This window comes from Colossoma macropomum, unplaced genomic scaffold (assembly GCF_904425465.1).
Source record: "Colossoma macropomum unplaced genomic scaffold, Colossoma_macropomum, whole genome shotgun sequence".
NCBI lineage: Eukaryota > Metazoa > Chordata > Actinopteri > Characiformes > Serrasalmidae > Colossoma > Colossoma macropomum.
In genome coordinates, this window is record NW_023494808.1 from 17,912,079 (window position 1) to 17,926,192 (window position 14,114).

Genomic DNA, 14,114 nt, shown 5'->3' on the forward strand with positions numbered 1-14,114 from the left:
ATGTTGGTCATCATAAAAGGTATCAGAGTGTGGAACTGGAGCCATTGTCTTTTCTATCACTGTATAAAAGAAGCACCACGCTGCCTTTATTGTTGGGTGCACTGTGATGGGTACTGAATGAACATACTAAAGGCCTGGTTCGTGCCACAAGTCTGACATGGCCTGAACAAATATCAGGATTAGGCTTTGGGTCGGGGTGATTTTTCATGTACAGGCTCTGGTGGGGCCCTGTGGATTTGTGGGTGCAGTGATGAAGAGTGTTATTGTATTGATATATGATTTCAAACTGATATGTGATGACTTTATTGACTCTTCTAGCAACTTAGTTCAAACTGCAGTTCCAGAGTAAAAAAAAAGTATCAAAAAAAGATATAGTCATAATCATTAATATATATAGTCATTAATAGTCATTAATTGAGATATGTATAAATATACTTTCTATTGGGGGATATCAGTCCCAAACCCAAACCCTAAATTTCAACCTGTGAAAAATAATTTTTTAAAGATTGTTTTGATTTCTTTTAAAGTGAAGTTGATAGATTTAAATTTAGCATGAATTTCATTTTAAATAAAAAAACTTCATTCAAAAAATGCTGTCCCATGTGTTCATGTCATTACTGAAACCTGAGCCTTCTTTTAGCCACGCCCCTGCATTTTAGAGCAGGAAGTGAGACTACATCCCTGTCCCTCATGGCCACATGGTGAGTAGTTAGATCCCACTGTTTTGAAGTAAATGAAAAAGTCCATAGTCCAAGTCAAGTGGCTGAAATGTGTTTTTTGACCAGTTTTGTAGAATAATCTGCATACTGTACCCTAGAAGAGTAGAACGTTTATTCAATGTTGGGCGACTACACTGAGGGTGTAACCATCTACAAATAAGTGTTAATAATGTTAATTCAGGTGGATTTAGTCCAAATTTCTACATTTTCTAAATATTTATACATCGGTATTATTATCATAGGACAAGCATATGGAAAATCCTGGATTCTGGCATTGGCCCACATTTCCTAAACAGATACAACCCTACTTTATTGATAATGGTGTGGCAATGAAGTATTCCTGAGCCTGTGTGGTGATGTTCATCACAGAAGCATACTGGTTTTTAATGCAGTGCCACCTGAGGGGTCGAAGGTCACAGACGTTCAGTTGTGGTTTTTGGCCTTGCCCCTTATGCACACAGATTATTTTGGATTTCCTGAATAATTGATAGTATTATGCACCAAAGAGGGTGAAATACCTAAAATCCCTGCAATCGCTTTTTGAGTAACGTTATTCTTAAACTCTTGGATTTTTTGCTGGTGCATTTTTGGCAAAGTGGCAAGCCTCAACACATCCTGCATTCCCCTTTTAAGATGTGTTTTGAGAATTTCGCAATGTTCCTATGTATTAAATTGCCCTGTACATGCTGTAGGTATTAATTCCAGAATAAGAGTGTATGAAGAAAAACAATGTTGATGAGTTATAACATTAAATATCTTGTCATTGTACTGTTTAACACAGGTCAAAGTGGATTTACAAATCATTGCTTTCTGTTTTTGTTTACATTTCACAAACCGTAACAACTTTTCTGGAATTGAGGTTTGTAAAAATCTCCAAATTTTTGCCTTTTAGGAGATTAGGTTATGTTTTCAATGTATAAAAATGCCTACAGATTTGAGAAACCATGCTATTCATGGCAGAAGTTGCTTTTTTGCTTTGGTATTAAAGGGTTATAGGACTGTGCAAACCATATACATATGTTAGGAAAAGTTATAAAAATATGCAGAATTTATCATACAAAATAATTTCTACTGCTGGTTTACAAATACACACTTGAATGCAGTTTTAGTTCATTTACAATACCTACTATATGTATATGTGTATGTACAAGCAAGTTCTGACTGAAATCTTAGAGGGTGCTGGAAAACATAGTTGTCAAAAGCTTTGTTAATATTAATGTTTTCCCGAGATCATTCTCTTTATTGTCTCTATATTAGTTTTCTCCCTTGTGACACTCTGTAATAATAACACAGACAAAAAAGCAGCAGAGTAGGAAGATGAAACATCACTCGAATGTTGAAGTGGAGGAAGCCATCATGCAGGAACTTCCTCACCACCTTCTTCTCTTTAATCTGCATTTCAAAGCATCACAAAAGTAAAAGTAGGAGGGATTCCCTCATCCGTAGTGGATCAGTATGCTGGACCCCTCAGCATCAGAGGCACAGGCAGTGGAACAGAAAAGCCTGTAAAGCCTGTCAGAGAGCGAGACAGGCAGAGAGAGATATAAGTTAGATATAGAGAGACGAGGGAAGTACAAAAAACGAGATGCAGAGAGAGAGAGAGAGAAAAGGAAGAGACAGAAAGAGGGAGAAAGATACAAGGAGAGAAAGAGGAGGGAGGGAGAGCTACAGAGAGAGAGAGTTACAGAGAGAGCCAGACAGAAGGGGAGAGAGAGAGGTACAGACAGACAAAAAGAGGGAGAGAGGCAGAGAGAGCATTCTCTAAATGTAATTAAAGGCTAATCAGTAGAGAGCTAGCTAAGTGGCACCTGTTCCACTTGCACCTTCTCGCTAATGTCTGGTCAAGTGTTCAGCTCGCGCTGCTAATGTGTGTGTGCGAACATGCATGTACGCATGTATGCAGTGGTTAATATTCAAATATTCATGGTGAAGATTATTTAAGATTATTTATACATTTACAGGTTTTTACACTTTAACTCTGTAACACGTAACAAGGGCACTTCATTAGCTAAATGGACATTCTGGCCTACAACTAGCATTTAATATGTCATTAATGTTATTTAGTAGGGGTGGGAATCTTTAGGCACCTCACGATTCGATTACGATTCAGAGGGCTGCGATGCGATTATAAAACGATTATCGATGCATCTTGATGCATCTTTTTTTCTCTATACAGGATTTCTATCTTCATACTGTCTGAGGACAAGGTAGTTTTAAAGCAAAGTATTTGTAATGATCCATAATGTAAATGTATGATGGATCATTACAAATACTTTGCTTTAAATATCTAAAATATCTTTTATTAATAAATCAAATGGAAGTGATGTGGCAAGTGAACTAGAAGGCTCTCATTCAGAGACGCTGCTGCCACTCATCTGCGATAAAATGCGCTGTTACCCTGAAATAAGATCCAGTGGTAATGGGTGTCCACGCAGCAGGTTACAGCCGTCCTTCCCGACTGGACGCTGAATCTCGGCTCCAAAGTGTGCAGCATAGCGCGAAAGCCCTGGTTCTCAACGACTGAGAACAGACAGCAGACAGCAGGTCACATAGCCCCGAAGTCTGGCCTCGCCAGTAGCGAACGAAGAAACAGAGATTAAGACGAATATTTGGAGGACTATTCGCATTTATAAGCAGCGCAGTTGGTTAAATCTGCTGAGAGACTGTCTTTCTCTAAAAAGTTGCGAAAATGAACTCGCTTCCCTTTCGAATTTTCCCGTTCCACCTTAAATGGTGCAGCAGTTACATTCGGCGCCTAAGGCAGAATTTAAGGTGGAACGGGAAAATTAGAACGAGAAGCTGGAGAATGAGAAGCGACTTCAGCCTCGTAAAACAGCCGGATGCTGAGACATTTTACAAGAAACTTCTTCTAGTTTTGAAGAAAAGTTTTCTGGCGGAGATGGGAGGAAAGCGGCTGTAGCTAAAGTTTAAAGCAGAGCGGAGTAAATCTGCGCTCTCGTTTATGTTGTTTAGTCTATACTAGGACATTAACACACACTGAGACATACTGGACATTAAATGTTGTGGCTCCCGACGTGGTCTGACTTTGTTGAAAGGACAAAATGGCTCTTCTTATCATTTGTGTTGTGACTCCTGACCTAACCTGGCTTTAATGCAGAGGGTGCCGGTCGGATTTCTCGCTCATCCAGTAGTGTTTTTGTTATGTGCCGCCACAGACTGTCCGGGCGCTGCACTTACCCACTTCCAGTTCCGCCTTTTGTGTTCTGTCAACATTACGTTACAAATTAAATATTTAGAAAATCTGTTTTTGACATTTATGAATCGATTCAGAACAGTTCACGTCCGTATCGCGATGCATCTAAGAATCGAGTTTTTCCCGCACCCCTATTATTTAGTATTCTGCAGTGAAGCACTACATCACTGGGCCTCATTGTTTTGGCAGATTTCATGATTTTGTATCTTTTTTTATACGACTAACATTAATCTAGTAAAAAAAAAAATCCACCCTCAAGTTCCCCCCTAAAGTGCTAAAGAGTTCCACCTTCAAGATACATTATCAGAAGGGGTTTGTTTTAGACTTCCAACCGGAAAATCTTTTGTAGCACCACTGTAAGAGGTGAATAGGCATGTTTACAACAGTAGTAGTGATGGGTAAATTTACGGGCTACCTTAGTACACATGATTATTACTATCTCGGCTGGAAGAATTGATACATATTTATAAAAAATGGATAGTTCCAGTCCTAAAATCTGATTGGCTGAGCCACTGTAAAATCCACGATATACGCACACCTATGACTGCCTCACATCAACTGAACTCTGTATTACTGCGCCACAGCACAAAAAATCTTTGTGCTGTTAATGCATTAATCTTTGACTCTAGTGCTGCTCGCAGGAACCACCGAGTGTACTGATGAAGTAAGAACCCATTTTTTGTTTAACTGAGGAGCTGACACTTTATTTTCTTAACTAGCACTAAGCTAGCTAACCAGCTACAAGATGGCTAACAGCCTAAACAACTCCATCAGTACGTATGATATGATTTACTGTAAAAGGGCAAAATAAAACAGTAAAGAATGGTGAGTTTCAAATGGCTCCATATTCCCTAAATAGTGTGCTAGCTATGATCGTTTAGAAATTCTAGTCTCTACAGCCAAATAGTACATCATTTATCGAGTATGGATGTTGCTGAATCCTAAATGACTATTTTTTAGCTATATTATTCACTGGTGCAGTGCAGGAACCGGTATTTAAATTCCTACAAAATGCACTATGCGGGAAGCGGTAGAGAGGTTCCACTGGATTGGTGCTTTGCGTCGTGCCTAAGAACACCCTTCCCCCGTGATAAAATCGCAGTAACGCTCAGCCTCTCATGGCTTATTGCTTTAGTATATGATTCACTTGCACATTTGATCCTTCAAAAGCCAAATGTAAACCCTTGTTACCGTTTCTGTCCTCTATGTACCTCTATAAGTTCAACTACCCACCTAGAGGATTGCCTGGTGGCTGTGTATTCTACAGAAATGCCTCGGCATGATGTCATACTCAATAATAAATGATAGAAAGGAGAGTAATACATTGGCAGGTGCGTGCTGAGTCACATATTGGCTGATGATCGGGCTCAACCTTCTGGTGAACCGTCCCTGATCTCCCTCCTCAGCGGGGTTGGGGCACAACAAGGCAGACGAAAGGAAACACACTCATTACACAGAATGTTCTTATTGAGTTAGCCCAACCTCAATTTCTCCTGCTGTCTGCCCCTGATTGAGTTTAGGTGGAGCGCTAAACCAGTTTATTCGTATGTGTGTGTTTGGAAGCCAAGAGTAGGTGGCCCAGCTAACCCATCTCAGTCTTACCACACTGCTCAGTCATTGTAATGAAGCTTCAACAAGAAGGATGTCACCATGACCACCAACACGGAGCCCAATTGGGATGACATTTAAGCCAAGATGTAAAAGTCGACCTCACGCTATGATAGGTGAAAGGGACATTTGACTTCCTTGAAGATAAGGACAGAAGTAATAATCCTGAGCAAAAGTCAGAAACCATCCTTCATTTATTTCATTTCTTAATATCCATTAAGTACAAATTATTTATTTTTTAGGAGGTATTTCTGAGAAAATATGATTTGAGATAATACAATTGTATAAGAAAGGGGAAAGTCAAAGGACAATAAGGGAAAAACCAGGTGTTTCCAAAACTGATGTTCAAAAAATGATAAAAAAATAAAGAGAAAATTGGACTCCTAACAACCATGCAAGACCTGGTAGACCAACAAAACTGCACACATCAGATAAACAGTATTTAAAGCTTTCATCTTTGAGAGAGAGGAGAAAATCAGGATCCACTCTTGATTCACATCTGAAAAAATCCACAGGTGTTTCTGTCCATCCTTCCACTGTGAGAAGACAACTCAAAGATGTGTAGCTGTCAAGAAACTGTAACTGAAAAAAGTGCAGAGACACAAAAGAAGAACATTTACAAATCAAGCTGCTTTGATCTCAGAACAATTAATTGACCACCCCATAGTCCAGACTGCAACATCACTGAATATGTTTGGGATTACTTGAATTGTGAGAAGCAGAAAATGGAACCAACTTCTAAGACCGAACTTTGAAGGTGTGGAAAAATCGTTTCTTTCCAAGATGGCTGAGCTGTACAGAGAAGTCATGGTTTGGTTCACACTGCGGTTTGGACAACACAGTCCAGTACAAGTTCGGTGTAACAGAAAAAAACAAGGTAGCTGGTACAGCCTATCATGTGGGTCATTTGCACTCGACAGGTAAAGTCACTAATGTTAAATAATTTGTCTGGTTAAAGTTCAACTTCAGTTGAGATTTTGATATATATATATATATATATATATATATATATATATATATATATATATATATATATGGTGTATATGTATATATGGTGGATGACATAAGAAGAAAGTCAACAATCATGAAGACTTCACCAGATACTGAGGGTTTACCAAAATCTTCACCTAGTCTTTGTCTTGACCACTCCTAGTCTCGATCTTGACTTGGACTTGACTACTAAACGTTTTGGTCTTGACTCAGACTTGAACTCAGCTCTAGCAGTCTTGCCTACAAAACTAGTTGAGAGGTTCGTAAAAATTTCTGATGTTTGACGTTTACACTTTTAATCTTCAATTCATTCCATTAGCCGGCCGCGCAATCACACAAGTACTTCCCCAATACAAACAACACAAATTGCTCTGCCAGCTCTGCACTCCAATCACCAACTCCTCAGTAAGAGATCCTCACTGAAACTGCTATGAGCGGATCTTTTCGTTCTGAATTTAATCCACAATGCCACATTTCTGGATTGAGATTGGAGAAGAAGGCATTTCACTCTGGCCCTTTCAGCAAGAGGTACCTTCAAATATTTCATTCTCTTTCTCGTTATATTTAGCCGATCACCAAAAAGGTTTATAGTAGTGTTTAACTTGAGGATAAAGTGCCAACTCAAGCTGCAAGTGCTGATGTCTAGTAATTTTAGAAGGTAATTTTCTCCAGCTATATTACTTTGCAATTTTGCAAAAATGAATATTGCAGATTCTTGATGGATTAAAATCACAGATCTTGACTATAGTCACAGAAATCACAGAGTTTTAGTTTCACTGTCACAAAGTTTGTGGCTGCAGTGAGTTATTACATTTATAGCCTGCTGTGATTAATGCTTAGCCATTAGCATTTTGGTCCTGTGTTTGTAGAGCTTCTTCCTGTTGTGGTGCTGTTAGAAAATAAACACATTATATTTCTGTGAGGGGTGCAATCTGTGGCACATGTTCATGAACATTTTGTTATTTCCATTTTACAGCTGCGCTCTCACACACAAACATGCGCCCTCATATTGACCGTCGCCTGTTTTGCTTCGCTTGTGATTAAAAATGAAGAAAGAGGAGGTTTAATAACTTTAGAGGGGGTACAAGACTGTGAGAAGTTTGGGAAATAATGCACTACAGCCTAGTGTTAGCTTAGCAAGCAGCCTAGAATAGTCTCACACATCACAACACAGGTTGAAGGTAGACAATAAAGACTATGTAAGTTATTAGCTTGCTAATATGGTGGTGGTCTTGTTTAGCTTGTCATCTAGCATGGTGATGCTGGTTGACCAGCATACAAGCATCCAAAACAAAACATGCTGGATTTGCTGTTAGCATAGCATTAACATAGAAGCTAACACTAGCATAACCAGCTCCACTGTATTCTAGTTGTTGAATTTACTGGCTATCTTGCTAACTTATTTCTGGTTAGTGATGTTACAGTCATAAAGGACTGTATTCCCCAGCATTTCCTTTACATCATTGCCTGTACAATTTGCATAATCAGGCATATTCATAAAACTTTTTGTAAAGGTTTAGGGAACCTCCTGAACCATTTTTAGTATTTTTTTGGTTTGTAACAATAATACATGTTGTTTGGTTGTTTTTTTTATTTTTTATGGTTTGAATGACAACTTTGCCGTTACTTTAAAGATACATATGTACTCATAGTTAAAAGGTAATTTGCTACAGAAAATATTACTTTGCAGAAAATGACCTCCAATAGAATTGTAATTCCACTTTCACAAAGTTTGTGGTTGTAGTGAGTTATTAGTTTTATAGCCTGCGGCGATTAATGCTCAGCCTCTAGCATTTTGGTCATGTGTCTGTAGAGCTTCTTCCTGTTTGGTTCCACTGGCCTGGACCAAAGAAAATGATACATTGTAACAGTTTCGTTCTGGTTTGCTTAGCATTCATCCTGACATATTTATCATGGAAACAAAAGAAGTAAACAAAAGTCATACAAGTAAAAGGTCACAACTGATTGGGCAGATTTTATGTCATGCAATGACAGTGATAATGTCCCCTGGGCTTTCTGAATCATGCTGTTTTCTGTTCTGTCTGGGCCCATTGGCTTCATCTACTTCTCGTTTTACAGTCCCCTCCACAATTATTGGCACTCCTGGTAAAGATTAAGAGACCCTGATTAGCCTCACAATTGGGAAATTTTACCTCAGCAATCTAACCTATCTGTGCAGTGAAACACCACATACACACTAGTGAACACACACACTAAGGGGCAGTGAGCACACTTGCCCGGAGCGGTGGGTAGCCCTATCCACAGCGCCCAGGGAGTAGTTGGGGGTTAGGCGCCTTGTTCAAAGGCACTTCAGTCACGTACCATTGGCTCAAGGTATCGAACTGGCGACTTTCTGGTCGCAAGGCTGGTTCCCTAACCTCCAGCCCATCACTGACCCCAAGATGAGTAAAAAGGGTCATGAGAAATTCCCCTTTTGGTGAATTAGCTTAATCACACACTGGCAAAATAAGAAAAATCCAACCTTTAATTGAAGCGAATTTATTCTGAGATGATAAAATCATTATTTTTAACCAATATTTAACAAAAAATATGCCAAAATTATTGGCACCCCCTTAATACTTTATACAACCTCACTTTGCCGATACAGCAGCACCTAGTCTTCTCCTATAACATCATATAAAGTTGGAGAATACGGAGCAGGGAATTTGAGACCATTCTTCTTTACAGAATCTCTCCAGATAGCCCAGGGTCATGGATCCTCTCTTGTGCACTCTCCTCTTTAGCTCTCCCCACAGGTTTGTTTATGAGGTTTAGATCAGGAGGCTGAGATGGCCATGGCAGAAGCTTGATTTTGTTTTTGTTTTTTTGTGTGTTGATCTGGATGTATGTTTTGGATCATTGTTGTACTGGAAGATCCCATGATGACCCATTTTTAGTTTCTGGGCAGAGGCAGTCAGATTTTGATTTAAAATGTCTTAGTATTTCATGGAGTCCATGATGCTATGCACGTCAACGAGGTTTCCCAGGGCCTTTGGAGAAAAAATAGCCCCTCCACCATACATAACAGTGGGCATTATCCTTCTTTTTATGCCAAACCCACCTTGAGTGTTTGTTGCCAAAAAGCTCAGTTTTCATTTCATCTGACCACAGAACACAGTTCCAGTCAAAGTCCTAGTAGTGTTTAGCAAACTCCAGGGAACGCTTTTTCCTGACATGCCTTCCACATGATCTGTTGGCATGGAGGTGGTGTGTGATGGTAGTTTTGGAGGCTTGGTGACCCCAAGATGCTACTTTTTCTTTAACTCTCCAATAGTGATTCTTGGTGATTTTATTTGCCTTGCTTATCATCCTTCTAACTGTGCACTGGGGCAAAATAAACTTGGGACCTCTTCCAGGCACGTTTCTCACAGTTTCAGTTAAACTAGAACATTAGTTAGTTTTTTAATAACTGTAGATAATGACATTTTCAGACAAGGAGCTATTTTTTCCATTCCCTGACTTATGAAGGTCAACACCCATTTCTTTTATTTTAATTGTGTTCTCTTGTCTTTCCCATGTTGAAGAATGACTAAGGGAATTTGACCTCTGTGTCACCTCATATATATGCCCCTGTGATACCCCTGAGGAAGTCAAGGATTACAGCTTGAAAGTTCCTAGACACTGATTAGCTTTAAAAATGGAAAATATAAATGGAAAAATTCTTCAGTTACATTTTGTTTTAAAGAATTTCTAGGGGTACCAATACTTGTAGCACATGTAGTTTTGTTAAAAAAAAATCTGAATAAATTTGCTTCAATTAAAGGTTGGATCTTTTGCATTTTTTCAGTTTGGGATTAAGCTAATTCTCCAAAAGTTGAATTTCTTATAACCCTTTTTACTCATCTTTACCAGGGGTGCCAATAATTGTGAAGGGGACTGTATCTGTCTTGGGATATTAGAACAATAAACCATGAGACACCCTGCGCTACCATGGTTTTGTATGAAACAAAGCAGGGTGAAAGTCCTGCAATTGCCTCAAGTGGCTTACTGCTTTTGGAAAACTAAGACATCTTGGTGTCTTAATACATAATATATTATGTGTGCAGTCAAATGTGTATATTGGGTGTTTTATAATGACTTCAAATGTGCCTCAGCCTTGTTTTAAAACGGAAACTATCTATTTTATAATAACTGATTAAGAGCTTATGTGTCAAAACAGCATCAGGACCTCCTCTTTTCCACATACCAAAGAAGTTCTGTAGAGAGGAAATGATGGTTCATTCTATCTTTGGTTCGTTTACACGTCTTTGGTATGTGTTGCATTCAAACTTCAAACTAATCGCACCAGTTTGTTTAGAAGCAAACTGAGAACCTTATTTGGTTCTGATGGCAGCATTCTCACTTGCTCTAACCAACCACATTAGCAGACCAATTGCACCAGTGTTCTTTTTAATCAAACCAAACCTGCCAAGTCTGAATGCACTTATGGATTCTGTATTGGAATTTGGGTTGGGAATGTTTAGTTTATCACCTCCACTCCACAATTGTTGAAAGCAAAACATGTTCTGCATAGTGGGCCTCTTTGGTTCTATTAATGTGAGCAACCAAAACCTTTCCACTCCCTATTGCATGAGTGTTCAGCTGTATCCAGTGAGAACCGCAGTGTGTACAGGTTATCTGCTCCAGCCGTGCACTGCAGCTTCGGATTTCCCTAATTAGGTTCCCCTTCTTTGTTAAGGAGGAGAGCTCATTAGTGAAATTAGGCAGTATTGTGTAGAGAGGGTACAAATGCCTGTAGACACAATCATTTTCAACCCACAAACAATGTACATGTATATGTGTGTCTGTGTGCGCTTGCTTTTCTATACTCGACTCTGTTCTCACAAAAAGAACTAAGTGTGCAATAAAGTGTGCTTTATTTTTATACTACAATTATAATAACATATATTTGGTTATGATCCGGGGCCTGTTTCACAAAACAGGATTTTGTGCTCAGCCAGCCAACTTTAAGCTTTCAGTTCAATCTAACCCTGGATTTTCATGACAGTGGATCACATTTTGCAGGGATACATCACCACGGCAACTTGCCTAACCAGCTCAGGGTTAGGTGAAGTTTGAAATTTTGGATCATAAACAGCTCTTCAACCAGTCAGGGTGAACTTCAGATCAATCAGGACAATAACGGTGGACCCCTCCGGTCACTTTTCTTTATGACATTTGTGGCATCAGTCACATGAAAAACATTGTTTAGCAGAGGAAGCAAATCAGTAAGCATCCTTTAAGCAATAACATGGTGGCAGCCGAGAGAGTGTTGTTTTTTTTATCCTTATAAGGGTCTTACTTTCAGCATATTTACACAGATGTCTTCTTCCTTTATGAGAAATAAGCCACTCAGCTTCTCCTCATGTTTCACACAATTGGCTGCTCATCACAAATGTCATGCAGGATTAATCTTGAGTATCTAAACCTGAGTCAACAGAGAAAGTTGTTAACTGCCTTTGTAAAATGAAGTAACCTGTTTAGGTTTTTGGGAAGCTTGAACTCAGGAACTCTTTTTTGACTTTTTTGGTTTGGATCATACATCAAGGATTAACCCTTGTACTGTGTTTACATGTTGACACTGAAAAATAAATAGTAATAGTAGTAAAATAATAGTAAAATTGGTGATGGCATTTGACAGCATATAACTATCCAAACATTGCCAAGGTGCTAGCATCACTGGAATAACAGTGGGGTTCCAGCATTGTTTGACTTTGAAACAAATGGGAAACTGGTCCCTTTTGTCCATACTTGTCTGTAAAAAATATAAGATGAATGTGTTATATTGTCACTGTCAGAATAAAAATTCCTAAAAACTTCTTAACTTGTAATGAAAGTTAATGGAACAAGACTTTTTTCCAAGTAATTTTGGACCATTTCCTTGACTCCATTTATCATGAATTTTTTTCAAATTATGAAATGTTTTCAAATTATGTAATAAACAACCATAAAAAGTACAACAATACAAGGATTTTGTAAGGTTTATATTATTATTATGTAAATAATATAGCAAAATGACAATAAACACTCTAAACTTTTAAGGACTTAAAATACTGTGGTGGCTGCCACTTCTCTGGTTCATGGAAGGGCCTCTAGGAGTGGGGTATGCAGAGCTGCGCCACGTGCACCCCTGCCCCCCCCCACCCCCTTCTATCAATGCGACTTTAAATGTTGCTGTTTTGTGTTGTTAATGTTGTTGTTTTTGATATTGGGGCTTAGTGCATCTTCCCGAGAGTGAAGAGCTATGGCTAGTAGTGATCTTGCCTGCTATCCCCAGCTGTGTTATGTGCCTTTTCTGCTGGTGCAAATAAAGAGCACCTCTCATAGCAGAACTCATGGCCTCCTGCTTTGCAAAGATGCTACAATATATAGTTACACTGTATTCAGAAGTAAAGTAATATTGTCATGGTTTTCCAGTGCTTCTCCTCTCCTGTCCCCTCCATAGTCCCACCTATCCATTAGTGTTTCCCCACCGTGTGTAGTTAGTTTGTGTCTTTAAGTAGCCCTCCTGTTTCAGCATGCCTTTCTCAGGTCTCATTTTGTTTTGTGTAACTCCTTCGTTGTAGGTGATTTGGAATTCACACATTCCCCATTATGGCATTATAGCAGTCGGATCTGCAAGTGACAGTTTGTATGTGTTGTAACCCAACCGTAAGTGATACATTAAAAGACTCGAGAAAAGCAGTCACATGTGGTAGATGCGTGCTATAAATCCTGCAGAGAAGTTGAGGCCATGCTGTGCCAATTCATCTACTGTCATATAATCTCAGCCAATTATCCTGAGTACAAAGAGAGAGAGAGAGAGAGAGAGAGAGAGAGAGAGAGAGACAGAGAGAGAGACAGAGAGAGAGAGAGAGAGAGAGAGAGAGAGATTTTCTTTTGCAGGTGTGACCATACACCTGCCTTTCCAAACAACCTCATTATCACAGGGCCACCTCACTAAAGACTCAGACCAGGTGCAATGATTTTGTTGTGTTCTTCACTGAAGGCAAAAACAAGACTTTTTTTGGACATTTTTCAGGTCGAAACTTGGTCTACCACAGATTAAGATATGCTTTTTTATATTAGTATTCAGCTCTCACTCTGAGAACATTCAGAATCTCATTTCTGTAATTTACTCTGCAGTACTGGAAATTACTGTCTATTACAGTAAATTACTGTAAATTAGATCTAAAAATAACCTAAAGCAGCAGTTTGAATATCTGTCAGGCTGATCACAACCCAGTCTTGGTCTGAGACAAAGTCACATTAAAGAACAGTGAAACCTCTGAATGAGCAATGAGAGGAGAAGAGGTAAAAAAAAAAAAGTTCTTTAATTGGTCGTCTTTCTTGTGTCCAGGCTTCAGCCTGCTCTGTGTTTAAACAGACCCAACGAGTCTCATAGATATAAACACAGTTCCTTAAAGTCAACATGACTCAGAAATCACACATTTTCCCTCCACACTGTGATGCAATCCTGATTATACAGTAGTGAAAATAATGGAAAATGGACACAATTAAACGAACTGCAATTAGCCAGAAACAAGATGGGCTGTGAAATGCTTTACAGACTGGCTGGAACAACATTCAGGATAATCTGGCAAATTTGAAGAAAATTTAAAAAA